Source organism: Sceloporus undulatus, chromosome 3 (assembly GCF_019175285.1).
Source record: "Sceloporus undulatus isolate JIND9_A2432 ecotype Alabama chromosome 3, SceUnd_v1.1, whole genome shotgun sequence".
Classification (NCBI taxonomy): Eukaryota; Metazoa; Chordata; class Lepidosauria; order Squamata; family Phrynosomatidae; genus Sceloporus; species Sceloporus undulatus.
Window position 1 is genome coordinate 141,422,005 of NC_056524.1, and position 14,285 is coordinate 141,436,289.

Consider the following 14,285-nt stretch of genomic DNA (forward strand, 5'->3'; position numbering starts at 1 on the left):
CTCCCTTTCCTCCTCCTCTCAATCTCTTATCCTTCCAAAAGAGCCTCAGACAGTTTAAACCACTTTCCAACCCACTGATCTCCTTGCCACATGCCTGTTCATCCCAATCCACCTCCTCTCCATCTCCTCTATTTCCAAAAGAACCAGCCAGGTTTTAAACTGCTTTCCACCCTATCGATCTCTCACACCTGTTTGTCCCAAACCACCACCTCTTAATCGTCCTTCCAAAAGAGCTGGCCAGGTTTTAAATCATTTTTGACCCTATCCATCGCTTCACCCCACTCTTTTGCAATCCACCTTCTGTCAATCTCCCATCCTTCCAAAAGGTCGATGCGCTGGAAAGCAGTTTAAAACATGGATGGCTCTTTTGGAAGGATGGGAGATTGAGAGGAGATGGAGTGAGGCAAGGAGATTGATGGGCTGGCACTTGTTTCCAGACCTAGAGATATTTGTGGTTTTTCCACTTTTGCAGGGCTCCTGCACCTCTAACCCCCACAAATGTGGAGGGTGACTGTATGTAAAGGTTTGAAATAGTATTAGTAAAGATTTGGTTAGATGCCAAAATATTCATTTGTCTATAATGGAAAAATATCACTAATCAAAATTAATATTTTACCTAGATTAATATACCTATTCCAGAATATTCCAACTATCTCCTCAAATGTTATATTTATAAAATGGCAAAAACAGATATCGAAATTCCCATGGAAAGGTTAAAACTGGAAACCACATGTAAGGAAAAGAGGTAGATTGGAGATTACAGATCTAAAATTACATTTTGAGGCCTCCTGTTCAGCCTGGTTTTTAAAAATGAATTACTTTACATAATAAAAGAGAATTAGAAGCACATGAATTAAAATGGGATTGCACAGCTATTTGTGATACGGAAAAGTTAAAACAAAGCCAGGTCTACGTTCCTAAATGCAGAATTTAAGAATCATATTGTAAGAGAGTAACTTTTAAGAATATAGGGTGAATACAAGGAGAGATTCAACCTTAAAATTCCAGTGTTTGTCTCCACAAGAAAACTTTTGGTAGGAGAGAATTACAAGGAAAAATATGGATAATGCATACAGATATGCTACAGAAAGTCACAGGGAAGTGGAAAATCAAAAAGATGCAACAACTGGAGGAGGAGGTTTTTAAAATACAATGGTTAAACTATTACCAGCTGAGAGAGAGTTAAAAAAGATCTTTAAAAATGCCGATCTGAAGAGGAGATATCTGAATTTGAAAAATTACTATGAACAGGTGATAATTTAATTAGTAAAACCTTTAAGTTGTTTAAGATTTAAAATAGAAGGACAGGTAAAAGATTGTATGGTTAGGTGGTGAATAAATTGGGGTCAATTTGTTGGATCTGTACTGCAGAAATAATTCAGACCAATACCACTTTCATGGCTGTAGTTTTGTGACATTTAGCCTTCTCTGTCAAAGATCTCTGGTGCCAGGGCAATTAAAGTGGTATCAAACTGGACTATTTCTGCAGTCCTGATGCAACCAATGGGAAAACATCTGAACAAAAGGGTTAAAAATTGCTTGTTCATATAGCCTTAGGGAGAATTTCTACACAATGCTTTTTAAGTGGTAGATGGCCAAAGTTGGGTGAGATTACAGAATCACAGAATTGAAAAAGACCACAAGGGTCACCCAGTCCATCCCCCTGCCAGGCAGGCATACACAGTCAACCATCCAGCCTCTGTTTAAAAACCTCCAAAGAAGGAGATTCCACCACTCTCCAAGGTATCATGTTCCACTGTCAAACAGCTTTTACTATCAGGATTTTCTTCATGATGTTGAGGTGGAATCTCTTTTCCTGTAGTTTGAATCCATTGCTCTGGGTCCTATTCTCTAGAGGTTTAGAAAACAAACTTGCTCCATCCTCAAAATGACATCTCTTCAAATATTTAAACAGAGCTCGTATCACCTCTTAAACTTCTCTTCTCCAGGCTACACATACCAAGCTCTCTAGGTCGCTTCTCATAGGACATGGTTTCCAGACCCTTCTCCATTTTGGTTGCCCTCCTTTGGACACGTTCCAGCTTCTCAATATCTTTTTTGAATTGTGGTGCCAAGAACTGAACACAGTATTCCAAGTGAAGTCTGGCCAAAGCAGAATACGGTGTCACTATTATTTCCTTCGGTCTAGACCCTATACGTCTGCTGATGCAGCCTAGAATTGCATTGGCTTTTTTAGCTGCCGCAAGATATATAAAAGTGCAAGCAATACTTACTGGAAGTGCAAAAAACAATTTGCATCATTCTTTTACAACTAGTGGAAATGCAAGAGTAAGAAAGTTTTAGTACAAGATTAAAAAATGAATACAAAAGATATTAGGATTTCAATTAATTTTGAGACTCAAATTATATTAAATATGACTTATCTAGAAGACAAAAGGAAAATAAAATGTAGAAGTTTGATAAATTATATGGTTACAGCAATGAGACTCATTTTTGTGAGATACTGTAAAATTAACAGAATACCGGCATGTAGAGAATGGATAAAGGAGGTGCTATGGAATTGGTGCAGCTAGATAAATTAACTAATTTGGCAGAAGAAAACTCAACAGAGCCTTTCCCAAAATTATGGAAAAACCTTTTTACAATTTGTAAAACACACAAACACAAGGACAAATACCTGCATTGAAGGGTTTGATGCTTATAATGTAGATTTATGTGAGATTTTTTTTTCTCTTTCATTTTTCTATAAGCAAGAAATGTTGACTTTCAGTAGTAAGATTAGATAGGCTGAATCAGGGATAAGAAGAAGGAAATGAGAAGCTTATAAAAATATCTAGATCACAGAGAGAAGCAGGAAGTCTTTTTTAAGAGGCGAGGAGAATCGGGGAATTTGTGATTATTGATGTGTGTTTGTGTATTAATGTGGATATGTTATATTCAAATATTGAATACACTTATTTAATAATAAAAATGGTGGTTTGCTTTGCAACAGTTACTTTATTTGCTTTAGCTTTCTTTCCTTTCTAAACTAAATCATTGACATTTATAGAAATCTATCTCAACACTGTTAGAGGTTACACTAATTGACAGCAGTTGTCAAAAAAATAAAGTTGCATCGTTTAACAAGTTAACCAATTTGTTTTTCTAGTGTATGTAAACATCAGACCTACTGATGATGAAGGTATTCTTTTTCATTCTTGAATAAAGCTAATGCTTTAAAAATTGAATTAGCCTTTTTTTAAAAAAGCAGCCAAATCCCTGACTCTAGATAAGCCCTAGATCACAGCATGTTTTCACAGTGTGCATCCAATGAAAGAACTATGTAGCTAGCTTAAAACTGACAGGCTGCACACAGCAATTTTGCCACATCATTCATTCTGCTAGAATAGGACTGAGACAGTCCTCAGACCAATCTGCTTCACATGACTGTTATTAGAACCAACCATTTGTATATGCTTAAATGTTACAGGAGTTGTTTAAAGAGACTGAATATGCTTGTTTTACTGAGGAACAAATAAGGACAAATTCCTTTTCCAGCAAAGCCAAACTTTGCCAACAACTGATTTCTGTACATTTAGATTACCCTCAAAATAACATCAACAACACATTTTAAAGTATAGTAGTCTAAAACCTAATCAAAAAAAGTAAAACAACCCATGAGTAATGCATAGTACAGTTTCAATTTTTTTCCCTTTGTCTCTTGCATCAGATTTTTGGCAAAGACAACACACTGCAGAATGAGCAATGCTGGAAACAACAGCACTAGGAATCAGTTATTGTATCTTGGAGTTTTTCCTTAGCATAAACACGGGCGTGTGAGTTTATATATATTGTAATTTCCTCAATTAGCATGCTGATGAGATCCAAGCAACAACTTCCTAGGGGAAAAGGAAACATGCTCTAAGTCTTTGTTATAATGTATACTATGTAGTCTCGGTGATAACTTTTATAGGATAAACCACTCAGAACAGAATCATATTCAATCTTCCTTTTAGGCCTAATTTAAGGTGATTATTTCAAGATCTATTTTAGGGCATGCTAATTCCAGAGACTGCCACTCCCAAGAGATGTGGCTAATTTTTTACTGACATGTTCCGAGAGAACCTCTGCCCAGTATCTTCTCTATCAGGATAGTTAGAATATGAGCGGGCAAGAAAAAGTGGTTTCTCTCTGGGGCCAAAAGACTTTTGAGTGCACACCTTCTCCTACGCAAGATGTTACTTACTATTCTTGTATTTTGTTCTTCCTCTAAGGAGACTGTTCACAGTCATTTTCTCATATAAGTAGCTTCAGCAGAAATGCACCATTCATTTTTGGACTCCTTCATTTTAGCTAAATTAGTGGCAACAACCAAATACCTGAACTGTTTTGGACTCTTTTGCTTGAGGGGGATTTATATCAGCTGCCATGAATTCAAGAAGATAGTTTCCACCTTGCAGAAGTTCATTACTGTCACCATTAGCCAAGGCTTTGTAGTATCTCAGATAGAGATCAGTCTCACCACCTATTACTTTATCTTCAAAGTAGAAATGCTTGAAACTCAATCCCTGTGCATGTAAAATACATGCTCAAGTTATCAAGTTATGACTCTTCTCATTTTTGCAGAGAAAACACTGGGATGAAAATATTTTAAATAAATAATTCATTAATATAGTATGGTGAATGAAATGGTAATTCCACTGGGAGTTGCTGCAACGCTACAGGGAACTGGGAGAAAATAAAGGGGCACATACAACTAGGTAATGCTAACAAAATCAGAGCTGGAGATACTGTAATGTTTTTATATTAAAGTTGCGAATGTAGGACCTCCCCAGGATTTTTTTTAAAAATACAGTTTGCTTAGAAAACATGGAATTTGGTTTCTATTTTCTCCAGGCTGCCTCCTAGTTTCTGAGTCTAGAACATACACTGCTGTTATATTTCAAACTTACCTGTGGATCCATCAGAACCACTATTCTCTGGACCATGAGAGGAAAAGCTGTACATTACATTCAAGTGAAGAAACAGAAAAACCCACAGACCTCTACGCTATACAGTACTATATGATGACATTTTAGCGACACGCAGTGACACACCTAGTCCTGGTCCCTAAAATGAGTAATGTTGTGCAGCTAACATGAAATGTCCATTGAATAGTCAATATTTGCCTGAAGGAGGAGGTTGATTTAAAGGCCAGTTTACAAGAATCTGCAGTGAAATTTGGCAAGTCTCCCCAACACTAAGCATTGGAAGAATCCATTAATGTTTGCAAGGTACCACTGCAACATTAAGTGACACTACAGAATCAAAACTGGAAGGAAAGGCAAGGGTTATTTAGTCCAAACCCCTGCCACGCAAGAAACAATCAAGAATTCCTGAGAAACAGCTATCTAAACTCTGTTGAAAGACCTCAAAGAAGGAAACTCCACCAACCTCTAAGGCAGTCTATTCTATTGTTGAACAGCTCTAGCAGTAAAGAAATTCTTCCTAAAGTTTAGATGCATTCTCTTTTCTTATAATTTGAATCCATTGGTAGTTTGACTTCTGATTCAAGTTTCTAATTAATAGTCTTCTTTTTGACTGTTGGTCATTTGGTCTAGGGAAGGATCATCCAAATCTTCAGTCTGCTTGGGGATTTAAGTTAGACTCCCATAGTGAATGTCACTGCAGTTTTCCTACCCTTTAATGTTTACCCCAATGCTCTCAGCATGTTTTCAATGCATTAAGTCAAGAATCTCTTCACCGATATACACATCCTTGCCATATAATACTACTTCCTTTCCTGTTTGGTCTATTCCTCTGGAATAGTATGTACCTCTTCATTGCTACATTCCAATCATAAGCCTCATCTCATCAAATTTCATTGGCACGTATTAAATCATATTTGCTTTCCCGTGTTAAGACTTCAAGTTCATCTTGTTTGTTGTTTCCTATGCTCTGTGTAGTAGGCTAGAGATTTTCTCCAGGTGTTGTTTTCTTGCCCAGAGGTAGTTTCTTGTACTATTGGCCTGATTCCCACTGTATCTTGAGGTTATTATCCCCAATAGTTGGTGTTCTCTTACCCTCTGGAATATTGCCTTCCTCTCTCACATAACTCAGTTAAAGATCTCCTGTTCAGATTGTGATACTCCTAACAAACACATTCTTACCAACTGCTGTGATGTGCAATTTGTCTCTTGCTAGAGGCCTTTTTCCAGAAAGTACATACCCTAGTCCAAGAAAACCAATCTTTCTTGATGGTAGCATCCCTGGAACCAGCTGTTCACTTCTAGTATTCTTCTCCCTCTTGCTGAACTATGTTCTTCAATAGGAAGGAGCTTTGAAAATAACCACTAAGGTCTTTTAGCTTCTTTTCTTTCCCAGTGCCTCAGACCCCCCTTGTAATATGCTGAAGGCTATTATTTTGCAATATCATTTGTTCCAACTTTGAACAGAAGGAGGGGATAATATTTACTAGACATGATGAGTCTGTCAGGTGTTATACCATGGATCTTTGCCCCTAAAAGACAGCACACCTCTCTGCTGTTCCTGTGTCTTGGTTGTGTAGTTCCAAACTTAGGCAAAGTTCTTGATAGTTCTGCTTCTGTGTTCCATCTTCTTCCAAGTGTCTGCCTCCTGTATTTGGAAACTGTCCCCCTCCCTAAAGTCATCCTCCATGTCTTGTTCTACCAGGACAATCTGCTCTGCTCTGTCTGAAAAGCTTCATTCGCCCTGATAAGATGAAGTGTAGATACATAGGTCTCTCTGATGTAGATGAAGTGTAGATGCAAACTGCTCCATCTTCTCTTCTAGCAGAGCACTCAACTTGCAGTTCCTACAGGTATAACCTCCCAAATCCTCTGACAAGTAAACAAACATGGTCACTGAGTGCATCTCTAAGTTCAGTGCAAACAAGAAGCATTACAGGGTTTTTTCATGGCTGCTTTTTTCAATGGGGATGGATGCCCCCATGAAGAAGAGGCAGTAGGATCCCTACAAGAATGCAGACATGACCTAGTACTAACGCATGCTAGCATCTACGTATCACTATCCAGGCAATACACTCTCCTTAAAAACCAACCTGCAGTACATATTGTTAGTTATACTTTATGATCCAAACATGTAAAAAAGGATAATTTGTCTCAAAAGCCAGCATGGTGTCATGCTTTGAGAGTTGGACTATGACTCAAGAGAAAAGAGTTTGAATCCTTCCTCAGTCATTGAAACCCACGTAAGGAAACTCATGCTCTCAACCTCAGTGGAAGGTAAAGGCAAATCCAATCTGAACAATTCTTGCCAAGAAAACCCCTTAGGGATGTCGTAAGTCTGGAACGGCTTCAAGGCACACAGCAACTCTGAGTAACTCAGAAACAGGTTAAAAAGGAATTCAACACTGAACGAAATTAGCATGCAGGAATTTAGGATGAGTAAAGGCTAGAAGAATTACAACACAGATCATGCTGAAATTCTGAATCCAAGTAGCAAGTTAATAAGGCAATTTAAATACATACTGATAATTAAAGTTCTCACATTTTAGGAAATAAAGTATCTATTTTCAGATTTTTTGTTAAATGCCCTCAAGTTGATCTCAACCCATGGTGACCCTGTAGATAAGACATTGCCAAAATTCCTTGTCCTCCGCTGCTCTACTTAGTTCCTGAAAACTCATCCCCGTGACCTATTTTATAGAGTCCATCCATCTAGTATGTGGCCTTCCTGTCTTTCTGCTTCCCTCCACTTTTCCTAGCATTATTTTTTCCCATTGAGTCCTCCCTTCTCATGATGTGCCCCAGCTACAATAGCCTCAGTTTTGTCAGTTTTATTTTCAGATTTCCCAAGGTAAGGGCTAGAAATACTTTGTGGGAAAATGTAGCAAGAGGCCTACATACTCAATTGGAAGCATGACAAGTGTCTAAACATTAACTTTTCTTTCAGGCACAGTTCCTGTGCATTTCTTATGGAAATTGTCACAGATATGGCAGCATCTCTTCTCAAATTGGTAACTACCAAAAGAAAGAATTGATGGGCTGTAGGAAGGCCAGATAAGGCTGGCACATGAGGTGGCTCCATATGCATGGACTTTCTTCTAAGGGGAATCTGACAGATTCTCTTGCATTTAGGAGCTGTATGTCAATACAGTTTTACAAGTAAATCAGCATTTGAATAATGACATAACTATTTTAGAACTGCTCTTGCATTTGATTTTTTGGTCATAGTTTATTAAACTGCCTTTAAACACAAAGTGCTTATGGATGTGATTTAATGTGCTGTTTTCAGTATTATCTACTTTGGGGCCAAATTTATTAAGAGGTGAAATATAAACCTAAAAATAAGCAAAACTGCCCAACATTAATGTCTTCTCTGCTTTTCCTACCCCCTTCAAAAAAAAAAACCCTGCAAGTGTCCTTGTATTATACCATCAGATTCTCTGACTAAGACATTCAGTCTTCATGTCCTAAGATTTTGTAACTCTGGCGAATTCCCAAAATAATCAGACTGAAGATCTGACTCGCTAAAATGAGAAACTGCTTCATCTTTCTTTTACACTGTCTGACTGACAACTAGCACTATTTTCCAACCTACCTGACAGACAAGCTGGATTGACATTTTATCACATGCAAACATTTAACTCAATGCCTAATCATTCAGAAGCTTTCATTTAGAAAAACTGGGATGTGGAGGTTTCCCTTCCAGATCTCTTCAAGAGAAATAATTTCTTCTTCCTGAATTTATGCTTCCCATAAAGCAGGACATTGTGCTTTGAGTTATGCAAAATACATTTCTTTTCTTAAAAAAAAAAAGCAGACGCACTAGAAAAAAATCACTATCAACCACACAAATATATATATATATCTCCCTTATAAACAACAGCCCATTAGTTCATATAAGTATTACCTGCTCTGACAGCAGCAGCTTTCCAAACTGTCAGACAGAAATGTCTTTCCTGAATTTTGTTCCAAAATCCTTTATTTAGGGCAGATGAGATTTAAACTTGGGGATCAATCTTTAAAGAGAATCAAAGTCAAGGGTCTTTTTTTTTTTTTTTTGATCAAGAGTCAGCAATCATAGTCAAAAATCATACATTAAAAAATATTCAGATTAATTTATGGAAAACATCAGCCCTGTCCACTATTTCTCTGCATTTTTTTAATATTAGAGGAATTAAATATGTAGCAGAGATGCGAAAATGTCATTGTATGCCAAGGATGCTGCTCTTTATTTATCCAACCCATAACAATATATGGAAAAAATCATTAAATATACTTCATGTGTCCTGAAGCTATAGGTTACAAGATCAAAATATTTTGGAACGAACATCTCATAAAAAACTGAAGAATGTTTTCTGAAGAAAACAGAACTGAGATAGAATCTAATACTAATAAAATAATTCACAATAAGGGTAAATAAGAATAAATCCAGATTTACGAAGAATCAAATACAGCTGCTACCTGTCACCGTTACAAATAGAGAAGAATCTCAGTAACTCGGAAAAATATCAATGATCTTGGCAGGGGGAAATAACAGCTGAAAATATGGTGGTTTCACCAACAACTTTGTTCTCATGACATTGCCTCTTGTAATTGAGAACACATAGCTGAAAATCTGGCAACAGAAAAATACGAAATTTGTAGTGTAATAAACTGTCTTGGGTGCCATATCAGAAGAAAGGCACGATGTAAATTAAATTAATTAATTAGCTCCATACAACAGCTGATGTAAACCTTTATCAGAATACAATAAAAGGTGGACTTTGAATTCCAGATATACATTACCAAGCAATAAAAACAGCTCAAATTAGGGAATGGTACAATCCAAATACACAGAACAATGTTTCAATGGCAAACATTTGTGTGAACTATTAGTATAAACCAAAAACAGATTTCCAAACCAAAGATCCTAACTTCCATAAAAACCAATTCTAGTTTGGAATAAGTTGCTGCCATCTAACCCTATGGTTTTCTCCATTTACATCTACTACTACTACTACTGAGTTTATAAATGGAGAACCTGCATTGTGGTGGAAAATGCTACTAGAAGGTATTTAGATTAAAAGAAGCATTATTATTACCATAAGGTATATTTGTCTCTTTTCCACTTATTCCACATTAGACAGGTAGTGAAACAATTAACCCGCCCCCAAAAAAGGGAACATACCATGTAAATTTTGAAAACTTTTTAATGAAGTCAAATTCAGATACATTCATCATTAAAGTTTATTTCATACCTTGTGAGACCAAATATGCTAACTTACATCCCACATATGGCAGCAAATGCAGGAAAAGATCATTTACAATTTGGTCTCGTTCATCAATTAGGCCAGGTTTGGCTGTTTAATATCCCGTTTATTCTTACCAGTTTACGTCTTAAAGAAAATTCTTTAAAATGATGTACCAGTAGTTCCTTACCCCATATAAACAATCCAAGACAAATGCCCCATTAGAGATGCAGTCATTTCAGGGCAGATTGTTTTCACGGTTTGTTTAAAAAGGAAGGAGAGGTAAAAAGTTAGACAGGGTTCAAGAAATTGTTGGAGATTTTAGTTATACTAAAATAAAACCTTCTTTCTCTTCCCAAATCCTTTTATTCCTTGGTGTTTTTTCTCTCCTCTTTTCATTATTTCTTTCTTGCTCTTTTCTTCTGCTTCTTTGTTCTTTAAGTTACTTAATTATTTTAATGAATAATTAATTAATCATTCAATCATTAAACAAATAATATAGGTAGTAAAAATTTATTCTTTAATGTTAATTTCATTTCTTCAAATGTTAAACTTTAATAAATAAATAATGGGAAGTTAACATAAAAATAAAAGCAAAGCAATAATGAGATCAACTCTCTAATAATAATAATAATAATAATAATAATAATAATAATAATAATAATAATAATATATGGAAATCTCTAAGCTATTAAAAAAAGGATCTGGTCTACACCACTAAACTATTCCTGCCTCTTGCACAGAATTAACACCTTAAAATAACCTGTTTCTCCTTCTTTTTAAAAAATATTACATCCAACAGAAGAAACAGTTATGATGCATGCACATACAATTAGGTTCACTGCTCAATATCTCTATTCTAAAATATTCAGACCTCAGTTTTATTATATGCTGAATAATTACCAAGCTTCCTTTAACAGTCAAATAAAATTTAAAGATACTAAACCTACTTAAAAGAAGGCAAATTTTTGCATTCCATATCATTTGTTAAATGGATAAGATGTTTTATAGGTGCATGGGCCTTTCTTCAAAAAAAAATCTGACTTAAGTTGTTATAAAGTTTACTAGCAATAAAACAATTACTTTGGTGCAAATAACCTAGTCACTTTACAAGAACGAGACTTTACTGAAGCCTTTTCAAGAAGCGATTGATTCTGTGCCCCCAAGCACTTATATGTTTAACATAATAACACAATGTTTTCCAAGCTGTTATCCCCTACATCTGTGGTATTACGATTCCCATCACTGCACGTCAAGTGGCAATGTGTGGGGGTGATGGAAGCTGTAGTCCAACAGATCTGAAGGATGCCAGGAAAAAGAGTGTAGACTACTAATAGGCTTTTGCTGATACTAAAATTATCCTGGTGAATAAAAAAAAACACATGGTGTCATTCACTTTGCATCCTTTTAAAAAGGCTTTCAAAACAAGCAGAATTCTTTGATCCATCAGTTATGCTTGTCATCCTTGCTTTTCTTCGATCCAGTGATCCAAGTTCTCCAGAACCCAGCTGTTTGCCTTTCTTATTTTTGGTGATGCTGTTTCCCCCCTAGTTCCAAGAAGGGCAGCACTCTAAGGGAAATCCTGTCAGCAGTGCTGGATGGTACCTTCCAGAAATTCTATGTGCATTCTTCACATTGGATTTAGCTGATTCACTATTGACTCCTTTTATCCCTGGTTCTTCATGACTTCGTCTGATGTTTATATTCTACAGAGAACTCAAATACAGTAAATATTTCTTTACAAACAATTACAAAATGTATTTTAAAAGTTAATGAAGACCCCCCATTACTTTTAGCCAATAGAAGGATAACTGTTGTTTTTTTTCCTGAAGAGAGGCTATATGAAAAGTGGCACAGTCATACTTCATTAAATAATTTGTTTCAAATATGTCCAGCTCTGCAACAACATCTTAATTTCTTAACAGGCTTAATTTAAGTCATCAGAATCTTATTACAATGTCTTTAGCAGTACCATAAACTGAACACGCTATAGCACAGCTAGACACACTATTTGAAACAATTAAACTATGCATCTTTCCCACTGATGCATGTAATAGTACCACTGAACATAGTAGAGTAAGATTAGTAGATGAACTGTTCTTTAAAACAGTGATTATCCCTGCAGCCCAGAAACCTTCCAGCTATCACACACTCTTCTTTCAGAATGTAACTACTGTACAGTTCTATATTACTGGTTTTACCCAACTTGGTAGCTCATGTATTACCCTAGAATGGACACTACTGTTTTTGCCTTATGCATGGAAGGTCTGGTCTGTTGTTTAGTCTCAAGGTGAATTAGCGATCCAGATACATCACATTTTCTGAATGTTTCCTATTGTTTGATGAAATGTTTACAGAACTGATGGCTGGGTTTCATCTGCCTCACTTTTAGAACATGCATGCATATGTGTAGAAGTGCATTCTGTAACTGCTGATTTTACATGCCTGTAAGAAAATTAACCATTGCTACCAGAACTGCTGCGAAATACATACTCCTAAATATACAGTTTACACCCAATTTACAGAAATCATAATGGCGTTCTAGATTACAGATTCTTTTTCCTAAAGGCTTGTTAAACCAGCAAAGCCTAGGGCACGGGGGGGGGGGGAGTGCATGGGGGACAACCAGAAAAACAACATGAACTAACTGAACACTACCTACCTAACTATAGAATTATATTCTTTCCTTAAGAAATTACCTCTAGAATGATTGTTTTGCAGTACTGCAAATCAGTTATGTGTTGACTTGTATTATTTTCCTTCCACATATTAAGCATCGTTACCTACCTGTGTGGCTCAGTCAGACCTCCCAGCTTTTGCACTAGACATAATTAACTTTGGTAGTGCCTCTTCAGGGGCATACTACTGTGCAATGTTAGACTCAGTCATTCTGTATCTGTTGAAATATTAGCATTAATTTTAGATCACTTAAAAATAAAGTCAAGGGGAGAAAACAGAAGGATGGGAAAAATCAGAGAGGTAGGGAGGACTAAATGACAAGTCCAAATCAAGCAAACACACAAACATCCCCACCAACATCGAAACCACTATAATGTAGCAGATAGGATGGTGGATGTGTTTCAACCATGAAACCCATTGGGGGACCTTGAAAAAGCATTTATTTCTCAGCCTAACTTAAGATTTCTTGAGAAAAGTGCTATTTATGAAACCTTGAGATGTCTGCAGCAAGGCCAAGTCAAGCACTAACCAATCAAGTACTAGTGTAATGTTTCTGTTTGATGTAGGCTTCCCAGTCTAATGACTGATGTAAATTAACTGTACTCCCTGGATCTTTCGTTTCAAAAGCAAGCATTTTGTAACTGGAAATGTATCTGGCAGCAAAACATTAGAATCGGGCAGCATCTTAAAAACTAATAGATTTCCTCCCTGGTCCAGAGCCCACCACAGCTGATTTGTATGTGGTCAGCAGAAACATTTGCTACAATAATTCTCCAAAGACTTTATGGTGCTGAAATACTCTTTACCATTCTGTTTCACTTTGTTTGTCTCCAGAGCCACATCAGATCATAGAAAGCTAAGAACAGGTCCATACTTCTCAAAAGGGCACCTACACCCTAGTGATTCAGCTGTTCCTGTCACCATACCAAATGGCTTGCAGAGGCCAGTCTGAGATCACATACAATAATGGTCCAGGCTGAAATGGTTCCCTGCCATTTCCAAGTTACAGAGAAGCAGGGTCATAGCAAGCACTCAGACAGGTCATTTCACTTAAGATGGCTGTGACATCAAAGGAACAGTGTGAGTACAGGAAGGAATACTCTCTATCACAGATTCTTGAGGTCACTGAAGGGAAAGGGGAGCTGTTTGAGAGTTAGACCACCAAACTAATTGCTCCCAAAGAAGTCAATTAAGGTCAGTTTTCCTTTGGACAATTTTCTCTTTTGCAAGGCCAGTCTTTAAAAGAATTCTACAGATGCCAATAGTCACTGTGATATCTTTAGAAATGCAGCTTTAAAATAAAAATAAGGAAATTGTAGCTCTGTTGAAGACTATGAAATGTAGTGGGAAGTAAATCTGTACATAAGGTGGTAAAAGTAGTAGTAGCCAGTACGTTTAGACCTGTAGCTCAAAACCATAAGATTGGTGATGGGAAATTACAAAACTCAGAAGATAATGATGGGTGCTCATT

At 36.6% G+C, this 14,285-nt stretch overlaps 2 protein-coding genes across 6 annotated transcripts in view; both read right to left on the minus strand.

The window, feature by feature from the left end:
- Positions 1 to 14,285, minus strand: part of LOC121927230 (TSC22 domain family protein 1-like) — a 114,240-nt gene that overhangs the window by 52,704 nt on the left and 47,251 nt on the right. The window lies entirely within an intron of this gene.
- LOC121927227 (TSC22 domain family protein 1-like) overlaps positions 10,083 to 14,285 on the minus strand; it is a 27,985-nt gene continuing 23,782 nt past the window's right edge. For 2 of the 4 annotated variants that reach the window (XM_042460891.1, XM_042460895.1), the window contains one exon: positions 10,083 to 13,031. The gene's annotated coding sequence lies outside the window, so the exon portion shown is untranslated. The remainder of the gene's footprint in view (positions 13,032 to 14,285) is intronic. The other 2 variants (XM_042460892.1, XM_042460893.1) reach the window with 2 other exon arrangements.